We start from the raw sequence: 12,928 nt of genomic DNA on the forward strand, positions 1-12,928 counted from the left end.
CATTAGCCGTGTTCAAGTACTGAAGAGTTTGGATTATTACGCCTGTCACACTTAGACATATGAAAAGTAGTTCCAGTCACCGTAGTTCTCACTCAAGTCTCTGAACAACACGCCACATCCTCTACACACCTGCGACACACACTCTACACATAAGCTAGAAACGCCTAAATCATCCTGCAAACTTTAGCGTCAATTATCACATTGACAGACAAAAAGAGAACTTATAATGATTTGTCCCAGCGTATGGAATACGACAACTCTAAAAAATGTCATTAAATGGAAACTCCGATGGATTAGACAATTTGTGATATAATATGTGTTTTGGTCTACAGATAATGAATATATTATTATTTTGTTTTTATTTGCAATAATAACTTAGTAATTGATATTTTTCTGACGTAATTTTCCTGCGCATCCAAAACGGTCAGACTTTCACCGGGTTTCTATGTGACGTCACGCATGCCTATTAATTGAATCTATTGACTTATTGTATAACGGAAAACCATTACAGTAACGTTTACATTCTCGTACAAGAAATATATCTTCGTCTATGCAGTTAAATCTAGATCTTGTAAGCAAAGAAAAAAATGCGTTTTAAAGGAGATTTACATGCTTGACTAACCACGGCAGTGTGTATCTTCTCGCCTGACCACTCAACACACAACAACTACTAAACACTTTCGGTTGATTGTCTTGTCATGACCGACTACACGTAATCTAGACTAGCCTTACACTGACCAGTTTGTTCGAATCAGTCAGACACACGATCTATTTACTTCTTGGGACAGGGAGGGACTTAGACGAAAATGTTACTTTTTTTCTCGAGTTGGTTGTCCTAATGCTTTTAAATCTATCTATCTATATATAACTGTACCATAGTTATGGACTAGGCCGTCATTAAGCCTAATAGCCTAACAGCTACTGTAAGAAGGAAGCGATACGATTGGTCAAATCTAGTTTCCCTTTCAGTATTGTTGAGGGAAGTGACGTATGCCTATCCCAAAAACAAAATACAAAACATAAAAAAAGACCCCGTTTTTTTTTTTGAGAAGTCAAGAATTTACTGTGTAATTTATTAAATATAAATGTTTCTAAGCATTTAAATAAAAAATGGTAAACTGTTTACTATTACAACTTTTTATGCAGAATTCAAATATGTCAATAACTCAATTTTGAAAAACCATCGGAGTTTCCCTTTAACCAAATGTAGATCTAATCTTCTGAACCCAACTCTTCTCTCTAGTCTTGTATAAATAGCAATTCTCACCACGAGAATATTTTGTAAACAAACATTTTTACAAGGGAAACAAAAGCTTCACTCAAAAGTTTCTCCTCAAGTCCGTTATAAATTATTCAGACTCTTCCAGACTCATTTGGAAGCAATTAAATCACATTCATTTCTCGATGGGCGCCCATTCTGTTTAAACCTGGCATCAAAGCGGTCTCTAAAACTTGTCTATCAGATAGACTTATATACTTCTTATCATATTGTGTAACTTTTTTTTTTCTCCAGTTAATAAACAAAAAAAAAAAAAAGCGGATTATTTTCTTTAACATTCTCTTTTATGTTGTGTGCTTCTCTTTCTCTTTACAGGTACTGTTCGTAACAGTAAGGTCATGCTTATTTTTTGTAGTCTATTATATAGTTGTGAATTTATGTCTGGATGACCCCTATCAACCTCTGTTGTGAATGACTCCTCAATGTTTTTGATACGTGAAAATGACCAGTGTGTAACTTGAAGGCAGAGTAACCCTGTAATTTGTAACAGGAGGCCAATTTCTATTAGGGCTAATATCAGATGTCATAATCATAAATACATCTCAATAAATATTCAATAGATCTACTAACAAGCCAAATTCTGCGAATGTTTATTTCCCAACTTAGAAAATAATATGCACGATACATACTAAAAGGACTATTTGGAATTTCACTTTAATTTTTTTTTACAATCCTAAAGGTCTGCATATCCAAGGACGACAACTCGTGTGGAAATTTCGAAAAAAAAAAAACCATAACAAAAAACAAACAACTAGATCTAGTGTGTTTTTTGTGTGTTGATGAAAAAATACAAGTGTTCAAGTCGTGCTCCTACTTTCAGTCGAGGATTTTGTTGACTTCTCGTCTCTGTCTCTTATCTTATTTTCATCGGAATTATAAGTGTCTGTGGATTATTATATTTCAGAATTGTTCGGTAAGTCTTTTAATTATTCGCTGTTTGTAATTACTGCATTCATCAAAGGGGTTCAACTAATATCTATTTTTGTTTCTGGTAAAATTTTATTTAGAATGCAAGTAAAAAAAAAAAAGTAAAGTTCCTTGTTCAGACCTGGTATTTAACATTTATCTTCTATACTATAAAGTAGAATGTTTGGCGTATGTATGTATGTATGTATGTATGTCCCCGTATAGAAATAAAAACCGCCTGACCAATCTTGATAAAACTTCGCAGAAATGTTCCTTGGGTAATAACTTATACCGTAGTGTATGTATTGTAGCCCCAAAACAAACTTAAGACCCTCAAAAAAAAAAGACCAACTCTATTACAGCTATAGTATTTTATGGATCTAGGCCATGTTTACAATGTTGACATGAGAAAAGATCGAAAGGATTTAGATCTAGATCTTTTAAGAACTAAACTTTGCACTTATAGTGGTTTTTTTTTTACTCATGAAAATACAAAATATAGTTTATTGATTTCATTATTTAATAAAATTAACCTTCAAATTTGTGTTTCAAAAGCTTTTTTTTTTTTTTTACATTAATTCGTTATTTATATCTGCGAATTTAGATATCCCGATGCATATTCTTGCATTAGACATTACCAAATGGTTACACATTAACACATCTCTCTACTGAGTCTATTCCTAGGTCTAAAACTGTTATTGAACTCTAAGATGATAAAACTTCTTTTTGCAAAGATAGTTTTATTCTTTAACACATGAACATACTAATTATAGTCCATTCATTTAATATATTAATCAAATTAACATTCAAATTTGTTTTTCTTAAGCATTTTTAATACATTCGTTCGCTGTTCGCTAAAGCTGCGTAGCCGTGTTGAAATAGGCCTATATTCATTCATAAAAAAAAAGGTCACCCATGCGCAGAGCAAAGCCTTCACGCAGCACAGAATGAACTCTATAAAAACCAATCTTTAACTCTACATTAGTCTAGATCTAGATCTATGTCTACCTCAAGATCTACTTTATACTTTAACCCATGAACATACAAAATGAAGTCTATTCATTTGAAATTTTAATCAAATATATGTAGGCCTACAAGCAAATGTTTTAATTTGAAAAAATGGATTTAAGTAGATTAGCTATTTTGATTTGATGGCTTCATTCATACTATTTTTACATTTACACATTCGCTTTATTTATTATATTATTATTTCGTTTAAATGTTTTAAAAACACTCTCGGTGACTATACGACAGTAATACGCAAATAAAGACTAGTATCACTATAAAAATATGTTGAAAAAAAAAAACCACCAACATTTAGATCTATATCTTATTAAACCGAAAAAAATTTACTTAAAAAAAAAACAACAAGCAAAAATAAACAATATAGGAAAGAGCTGCACATTCATATAAATGCTCTCTCAATATTATAAGATTTATTTCCCTTTCTTTTCTATGAAGCAAATTAATTAATTACCACTTAATTATTATTATTATTAATTTTTTTATTACTTGTTAATTCATAAGATTTTTTTTTTTTCATTGATTCACGATTTGTTAGGGACAATGACTAATTGTGCAAAGTTTCAACTTGGTCCGAGAATGGGAAGTGGGAGAAATAACGTGTACAAGATTCCACCCAGACAGACAGACTGAATGGATATATAAGTTTTGTAAATAAAAAAAAAAGAGCAAACGCAGGGCTTTCGGGTTACACTGAAGTAGACCCATGCCTTGTGTGCAGGCGGACTTCATAGCCATCTTCGAGTTCATAGGAAGGGACTTTACCCATATCTGACTAAGATAGATGTGCCTATATCTATCATTTTTATGAAACGTAATTAGCTGTCTCAGTGCCCTCATATTTTTAGTCAATGAGATTTATTAAAATTCTGTTACAACCGTGTTGTCTTAATTAGTAGTGCATTTCGCATAATGGTTCTAATGCAGGGGTTCTCAGCCTGTGGGTCGCGACCCCTTGGGGGGTCGATTGACGATTTGCCAGGGGTCACCTAAGATTGTTTTTTTGACAATTCTTCTATTGCTGTGCAAATGTGGGTGGGTGGGGGGGGGGGCGCGGAGGAGTGGGGGTTGTAAAAAGGGTCGCCAAGATTAAAAGGTTGAGAACCGCTGTTCTAATGCATTCGCTACATCAGTTGTCACGCTTTGTTTCTATAACTTAGTCTACCCTTAAATCTTCCAACTTATATGCAACACTTTCAACCTGAAGCCAACTTCAAATGTCTAAATATGTTATTAAATAGTATCATTGTCGCTCAAGCCAAACGAAACAGCCGTGGTACATTTTGTCTGTGATTAATGATCTAGAATGCGTCTCTATATTTACAATATGTAGTAGCTTTATATGTGCCTGTGCCAAGTCAAAGAACGACCACTCCATACATAATACAATATGTTTTCTGTAATAGCAAGCCGTGCGGCCATCTTACCGGAAATGTCACGTTTCGTGTTTCTGAGGCTCGCGTGGGCCCCGGAACGTGGATCAGAGATTAGTGTATATATGAAAAGCGAGTTGAACAATTTCCGGTCTTCTAGCTTCAACGGATGAGACAAGCTTTAGTCAGAGGACACAAGGAAAGGCGTAAAAACCCCAAGAAAACAACGAAACTTAATAATCTATGTTTTTTTTGTTTGTAAATGAAATCAGATGTTAAACTAGTGATTAGATGAATTAAAAAAAAATATAATAAAACAAAGAACAAAGTAATTTAAAAGTAATTCCTACTTTATGAAGCTAATGGTGGTTTATTAATAATCACTCTAAGCATTAAAATACGTACCTTCATGGAAACTAGAACCTGGGTGGACCCAGATTTAGAATTTCCTAGAAATTTAACAGTTGAAAAAATAATTACTAGTTCTTTAGTCAAAATGGGAAAATTCTAATTTGATCGTTATAATTGTTCAAAGTAAAACAAAAATATTTAAATGTGCTAGAGAACTAGAAAATACCTTGAACGGACAATGCGTTCTCGGATATTTAAATGTTCTACATATATTATATCTAATTATATGTAACCAGTAACACAGAATAAAAACGCAAAACACCTTGGTGTCATGATAAATGAAAAACTGTCATGGAATTTTTGTGAAATCGACGTATTGATAAAACTATCAAAAAATCAAACAAAGCATTCGGGTTTATTAAAAGAAATGTCTATAAAATCAAATAAGAACATGAAACTAAAATTTTATTTAATCCTGTTTAGGCCAATAATAGAATATGCATCCTGTGTTTAGGACCCCTGAACTCAAGAAAACATTAAGAAACTGGAACAGACACAAAATAGAGCAGTGAGATTCATAATTAACAAATATTCACATTTGACTAGAGTAACACCTTTAGTAAAATCCCTAAATTTAGAAAGCCTTCAGGCTAGAAGACTTAAAAGTAAAGTAGCAATTATACATAAAACACTGAACCATAATCTTCAAATACAAAAACAAAATTTAATAAAATACTCTGAAAGACACAAAGATAAAGGCACATTCCTCGTCCCATATGCTAGGACAAATTTGTACAAATACTCCTTCTTCCCTAGTGCTATTAGAGCATGGAATGGGTTGCCTGAGCCAGCCAGGAAAGCCAGTGACTTGGCAAAATTTAAGTCGTTGATTAATATGCATGACTAATTAAATGACGCGTAGGACGTGATCATCTTTTTTTTTTTTAAGTAACATCTGTATTATATAAGATGTTTGCATTGATAATTTAAGATGTTAATAAATTAATGTTTATGTTAGGAACATTTTACGCATCTTCTTCTAGTCTAGATTTCAAGGCATATCATTAAAATTTTAAAATTTAACATTCACTAGTTATAAATAGCAAAATATTCGCCCCATAAGTTTTTTGAAGGAGGTATTCTTTTTCAAAAAAAATATGTATGTTTTTCTTGGGTCCTTTAATGCTTCGTTATTGAAAGAAGTCTTTCCAGCGAGCTTTGGGCCGAACTTTGAGATTCATGTTGGTATTCAGCAGAAAAACAATATGCCCAGACTTTTTGAAGCTTAAAGTCAAACGTCTGAGTCTTCTACTTAATCAAATATTGGCAACAGAGACAGACAGCTGTAGACTTGACGTTGTTTCTTCGACCAAACGTGTTCGTGTGTCTGACAGGGCAAGTGCACAGAAGTCCTACCAGTCAATGCGATCCACGAATGAATTAGTTCTACAATTATTCAATCAACAGCCTGAGAAAAACTAAAACAAAACTACAGTTCAACAATTCCAAGGTCGGAAGCTAGGGGTAGAGGTATGTTCAATCCTCCACTCCCCACCGAAAAAAAAAAGTAAAGTTCCCCTTTCAGACCTTGTGGTCTATAGGGCAGATGATGTTAAGGTCATCTGTTTCTGTGGCCTACGGTTAACGAGGGTGTCATGTGGCCAGCACAACGACCTACCGCATTTACTTTTTCCAACTAATGTCAGGTATCCATAGAGCTGGGTGGACTCAGAGGCGCCCAAAGATCCCAAAATTAAAAATCCCAGTCTTCCTCAGGATTCGAACCTGGAACTCCCGATTCAGAAGCCAAGCGCTTTTTCTTCTAGTCGATGACCTCCGTTAACAAAGTAAATAGCAGATTTGATATTTAGCCTGCGCTACAGCGGAATGAACAGACTAGTTCTAATGAGCATTCATTGCGCAGTAATGAAAAACATAAGATAACTTAAAGAAGCAAAAAATTTATTTGTGAAACTGGTAGTATTGTAACGCACCTCAACTAAATGCTTTTATGCTTGATAAGGAAAAGTTTGTTTTTTTCCTTTCTTAATTTTTTTTCACATCGAACACTTTAACAAAATTATTCAATTGATTTGATGTATGTCTGCCCATGCCGCGTTGCCAATGGCAACACGAAGCAAGAACTAATGACAGAAGGATGTTGACGCGGAAAAAAACAAAAACAAACAATCCTAGAGATTCTTTGAATCAGTAGAGCGTCTGAGTTGTCTTTCCTGGCCACGTCGTCGGTTTAAACGTCTTTTTACAAAGCTTGTATTGTAAACGTTCTGTCTGTCTGTCTGTCTGTCTGTCTGTTTAGTAAAAAGTTTATATAAGTTATTTCTCTCACACCCATTCTCTGATCAAGTTGAAATCTTTCACAATAATTCATTGGCGTTGTTAGGCGCGTCCACGCTGTGTAGGATGCAGCTCAGTCAAACAGGGGTAACACTCAAATAACGAAATAACGAAATCCAATAACACAGGCGAAAGGCCAACAAGATAAGATAAGGTAAGGTAAGATAAGATAAGATAAGATAAGATAATTTTTATTGATCCAATCTAATGGAAATTCAGTTTGACTACAATTGAAAAGCTCAGCGAAACTACTGTACAAAAACAATATTGATTAAAAATTCGAACAACATTCACACACGAAAACACATACACATTCACAACCAGCGGCTTTATGAGTTTGACTTCTATGTACTTCTCGATGACGACAGCTGATCTTGTAACACTCTGACCGAAAGTGGGATAAAGGAGTTTTTAAATCTTTCAGTTTTAGTCCTAATGGAAAGGAGACGACCACTTCTTTCAGTTCTTATATAACAGTGGTTTAATGGGTGCAGGTTGTCTTTAAGAATCGTGAGTGTTCTGGAAAGGCATCTTTCTTGGAAAAGCTCTTCAAGAGATGATAGCTGTACTTGAGTGATATACGATGCTTTTTTTTATTTAGTCTATTTATTCTAAGTCTTTGTGCCAGTGAAGTATTACCCAAGGTAAGTTACTCGAGGCTGATAGAAAATGTCGAATAAGTTTAATAACAACAAAAGTGATCTGTGGAATGTCGTCAGGCTAAAACTCTACGTTCATAAAAGCTGCCTGTCTCTCTCAAGCCGTCAAAGGCAGTCTGTTTACATTTCGCTATTCTTACTAAAATCTTGTTTTTTACTTGTCGCGTCAGTGTCTCTAAGTCAAAACTTCACCCCTGTTTACGAAACAAATAACTAATACCTAATCGTCAGGGCCGGTCTTAGGCCACTGCAACCTATGCGGCCGCAGTGGGCCCCGCACTTTCATAGGCCCCGCTCGATGCGAATTCTAGGTGTAAATTATTAAATTAAATTAAATCATTTAATTTATTATTAAAAGGTTCCAGGAATTCTCCTAAAATTAAAAAAATATAAGAAAAAGTCATGAAAATCTCCTGAAATTATTAAAATCTTCTGAAAACTCATACAAATCTCCTTTAAACAGACAAAATTGTCATTTCGGGGTGTCATTCAATATGGAAAACGTCAATCCTACTCGCTAGTTGATTTTAAATCTAAAATGCAAATATGGATGTTTATCGGCTGGAATAACTACTATATACTGTAGATGGCTTGTAAAGTTAATTTGACATTGTTTTTGTACTTAGTAAAGTATAAATAAAATGCAAAGACGAATTTATTTTCTAATACAAAATCTTATTTTTCAGTACAAGTTTCAGGCGTCTTGCTCCGACTCTCTGGCTGTACACTCACCTAATTTCTGTTTGTATTTAGCACATTCAGGCTTCTCTGCACATTCCTCTTTCAACTCAACAAATGGATCCACTAAATGAGCACTTTCCTCTTCATTGGAATCAGCAGCACATATGCAGTAACATTCACCTTTCTCAGAGCCAGCATTATCTTCTGACTTCTTATCCTTTGCTTGATCTTCTTCCATCTCAATGCTACCATCACCCACCTCTTCTTAAGAACTGGAGGCAGCAATAACTTTTTTTTTTTTTTTTTTTTAATTTTTAATATTTTTTTTATTCAGTACTGAAGAGATTACATTGCCAACAACACATAAGACACTAACATAAGTTTACGGTTTACACAACAGTTCACGTTGAAATTTTTCATAAACTGTCCAAACTTGACGATCACTGTGTTGTCCATTGTCCTTTTCTGTAGACAAACGAAGTTTTTGGGATTCTTTAGGATGGATCTGTCATTATTTCCTATGGAAGCCCAAAGGCTCCAAGAAATATAAATGGTTATTCAGTACTGAAGAGATTACCTTACCTGTAGACAAACGAAGTTTTTGGGATTCTTTCGGAAGGATCTGTCCTTATTTCCTATGGAAGCCCAAAGTTTCCAAGAAGTATAGATGTTTTTGTTGGTGCGATTGAATTCCTGAAACTGTTGTTATGTACCACAAAGCAGGCTAATCAACACACAAAATTGTTCGTGTACATCACTCAGTCATAAGTCCCACGCCATTGTATACAGGCTGAACTCTAGTACTATGACCACTTTCCCAAATCCCTAGTAGAGAAACCTCCACAAGTTGACAGACCGGTACCGGTTTCCAGATGTGAACTTGTCGTCAACCCAAGATTGAGGCCACACAGCATTGTAGTGAGCTCATGAGGAATATAGAAGACTAGATATAGTCTAGGATTAAATATGCATTCCAGTATGTCTGGTCTTTAGATAATGTTTTCCCGAATGAAGTCCCGGGACAACTATTCTCCACCAGTTGACACCGAGAGGTCTTGGAGTTCTGGTAGAATCACCACAGACTGAAAAACAACATTCTCTGCCATGTAACGCCTTCATTTGGTCAAACTCTGACCTTACAAAATTATAACAATAATTTTGTTTTCTTTTAAAGCAAAGATATGCTGAATAAATATTGAGACCATCAGAGACAGAAAAATGATACAAGGATTGGCAAATTAGCACCTAAGGGGTAATTAACCAATAATAAAATTAAATGCACACCAATACATACATGATCGCACCCACATAAACAAACATATATATAATATATACACACAATTATGTAGTACATAAACCAAAAGGGCTACAAAACAAGGTGTCAGAGACTTCTGAGTGCGAAGTCCAACACATTAAATGCCTCCCAATACAAGCCAAACATTAATGCTGTTCAATAATTCCATCAATGTCTAATTCCTTTATTACAATTATAGAAGAGCTGATTGTAAAAGAATTAAGTAAGGTATTTAATTGTTATTTTATTGGTTAACAAAGTACGCATTTTTGATAACCCAAATTAGCAAATGCGAGGGGTTGCGATCATTATCATGTAATGAAACACACAACAAAAAAAAATAATTTCGGAATATGAAACCTTAGCAGAACAGCTGAGCAAACAATCCGGCGAGCTCCTTCACAAGTAAAGAAAACATGTTCACAAAATGATTCCCCCTTTCTGCCAGTGCTTATTGTGCCATCTCGGGGGAAACTTCCTTGACAATGACGTATCATTGTCCCACACAGACAAAAGAAAGAGTTCTAATGAATGAACCTTTATACAGTCACCTCCGAAACATTGGACATTTTCATACATGGCGGAAAAACAATATATAGTAGCTTTGTGGTGTCTCCTGTGTACAAAAATAAAGGAAGCGTTATTACTCTGTTTGTTTTTTAAGAGGAATATGATAATTTTTGTTGCTTTTTTTTTTTTTTTTTAGCTCTGAAGAATTATTATTTTTAGCTCTTTGTAGCGTAAAAAAATCTCAAAATGGAGGAAGCATAAGATCAGTGATGCCCAAAAATACGGCCCGCTGCCCAGATCCGGTCCGCAACGTGGTTCCATCCGGCCCGCCGAAACGTCAGCATAAAGTGTAGAAAATCCCCCTCCCCCCCCCCCTCCCCCAAAAAAAAAAAAGAACGAAAAACGTTTCTGTACCTTTGATAGGGGCTTCACGTTTTCTCTGATAGATTGTTACCATGACCTTTAACTTTTGTACTTTTTAGTCATGGGACTCAGAATATGGAATCTACCATAAAAAGTGAACGGATCTTTATCTTTTTGTGGAACATGATAATAGGCCAACATGTTCGTTTTATAAACAAAATGTGGCTGGTTAAAAAACCAGCTGGCTCAGCTGTTCTGCTAAGGTTTCATATTCCGAAATTATTATTATTTTTTGTTGTTGTTGTGACGATACGAAACTTGCATGCAAAAGTTCATTTGAGTTTTTCCCAGCAAACCGTGAGAAACTTTAATTTTTAACTTAAACAATTATTTTCTTGTCCACCCATAACTAATTTCTTTTAGGATTTATCTCCCCTCGCACTGTTTCTCACGGGACGAATCTCAACGTAAAACATTAACTAGCTTCTCTAGGGCTAACTTTTAAATTTTGCCCGCTGAACAGGTGACCAACACACAATAGTCGCTGCAGCTGCGCTACACGCAGCGGCCTAATAACTTTTCACACCTATTTCTCTCCCCCCCCCCCCCCCCCGCAGAATACGCATCGCTCTAAGAATAGCGTTGCAATCGGGCTGGACAAATACATATTCGCCTTAGTCCCTACTCTCACGGTACAGGCCATAAATCGGACATGACGCCTGACATGCCCAGTACATAGATACATGTGAGTAAATCACCTAGCTATCTTCCCCACCCGTTAAACGAAAAGTCCCAACTATATATAGAGAGAGACCAAAGCATTCCAAGTTAGACCCGCTAGGATTCATACATTCTGTTAGGAAGTTTAGTTGTGAGGATTCATTAGGGACAAACGGGTGAGTGTAAATATTTTACTATACTTATTTTATCTTATAGGAATGTGTGAGTACACATTAGTACACAACCACGTTCCCCGTCATTACATTATGACTTTGTTATGTATGTACATTGTACTATTTTATGTCGATGTTATATCTTCATATAGTATTATTAATGCCGCTATGGTTGTCTACGTTTGAAGCCATAGTTATTATATTTGATTTGTTATGTTTCTCCATTCCTGTATCTTAGTGATTGATGTAAAGAATAACCTTTCGTGAATCTAAGTACTGTCTAAGAACTTAGATCACAGTGCTCTAAACTTACAGAGCCCATGTGAAATTAATCATTTCACATTTCTGTTGTATATCCCTCATACATATTATTATGTCTCACAACCTTTGTGAACTTATAGTTCCTTGAATGAATGTAATTTTGATTAATTATATCAAACCCTTATACTGTATCTCGATCCCTAGTATTTTATTTTCATCTTATCCTTTAGTATATGATATGCTCATTCCCCATTGTACTATAACTGATTACTTATCGTCGTCATCAAATTTAATGGATGAATCTTGACAAGTATCATCCTACATTGTATGATAACACGTTTATTGTGTTATCTTACTTGAATTTTGTTTGTTATTGAGTTATATGCATGCTTTAAGATTTTATACTTAATTGTCTTAAATGCCTTATTGGGATTGATACCAATGCCTGCATCTGATTGATTGCAAGGCATATGGGAATCCCTATTCAATGCCTTTAGGAGGTTCCTAATTGTCTGTCTTATCCCCAGCCTGGTCGCTACCCCCGATTGCTGCACACGATTGCTACAACTACCAGATCTCCATAGAAAGCTGTAACCCGGAGCAGACCACATCAGATCCCCCCCCCCCATAATATACCTGTTAGCAAGAAGGCATTGCCTACTGTCCTTGGCCTTAACATATTGCCCAGTGTCCACAGTGCCCTATACTGCCCAGTATCATCTGCCCAGTACCCGGCCCAAACTGTCCACTGCCCAATAGCTATTGCCTAATGCCGACAGATTAGAGTAACCTTCGCAGCAGAAGATAAACTGGTGTTGAGTTAGCACGGCTCTCTACGAGCTAGAGATCACAGCTGAGAGATCGTCCCACTACAACTTAGTCTGCAGCACCAACCATCTCTACTGCTAAACAGGCAGCGGCCTCACCCTAGAGCCAGCTTGTCTACAGCATAGAGAATATCCCGAGCCGACGTCCTA

General features: G+C 35.5%; 1 protein-coding gene across 4 annotated transcripts in view; it reads left to right on the forward strand.

The window, feature by feature from the left end:
* The first annotated feature begins 1,982 nt into the window (after window positions 1–1,982).
* Window positions 1,983–12,928, forward strand: part of LOC106077092 (dual specificity calcium/calmodulin-dependent 3',5'-cyclic nucleotide phosphodiesterase 1C-like) — a 641,611-nt gene continuing 630,665 nt past the window's right edge. For 3 of the 4 annotated variants that reach the window (XM_056013481.1, XM_056013479.1, XM_056013480.1), the window contains exon 1: window positions 1,983–2,192. The gene's annotated coding sequence lies outside the window, so the exon portion shown is untranslated. The remainder of the gene's footprint in view (window positions 2,193–12,928) is intronic. The other variant, XM_056013482.1, reaches the window with a different exon arrangement.

The sequence above is a fragment of the Biomphalaria glabrata genome, chromosome 16 (genome assembly GCF_947242115.1).
Source record: "Biomphalaria glabrata chromosome 16, xgBioGlab47.1, whole genome shotgun sequence".
Lineage (NCBI taxonomy): Eukaryota > Metazoa > Mollusca > Gastropoda > Planorbidae > Biomphalaria > Biomphalaria glabrata.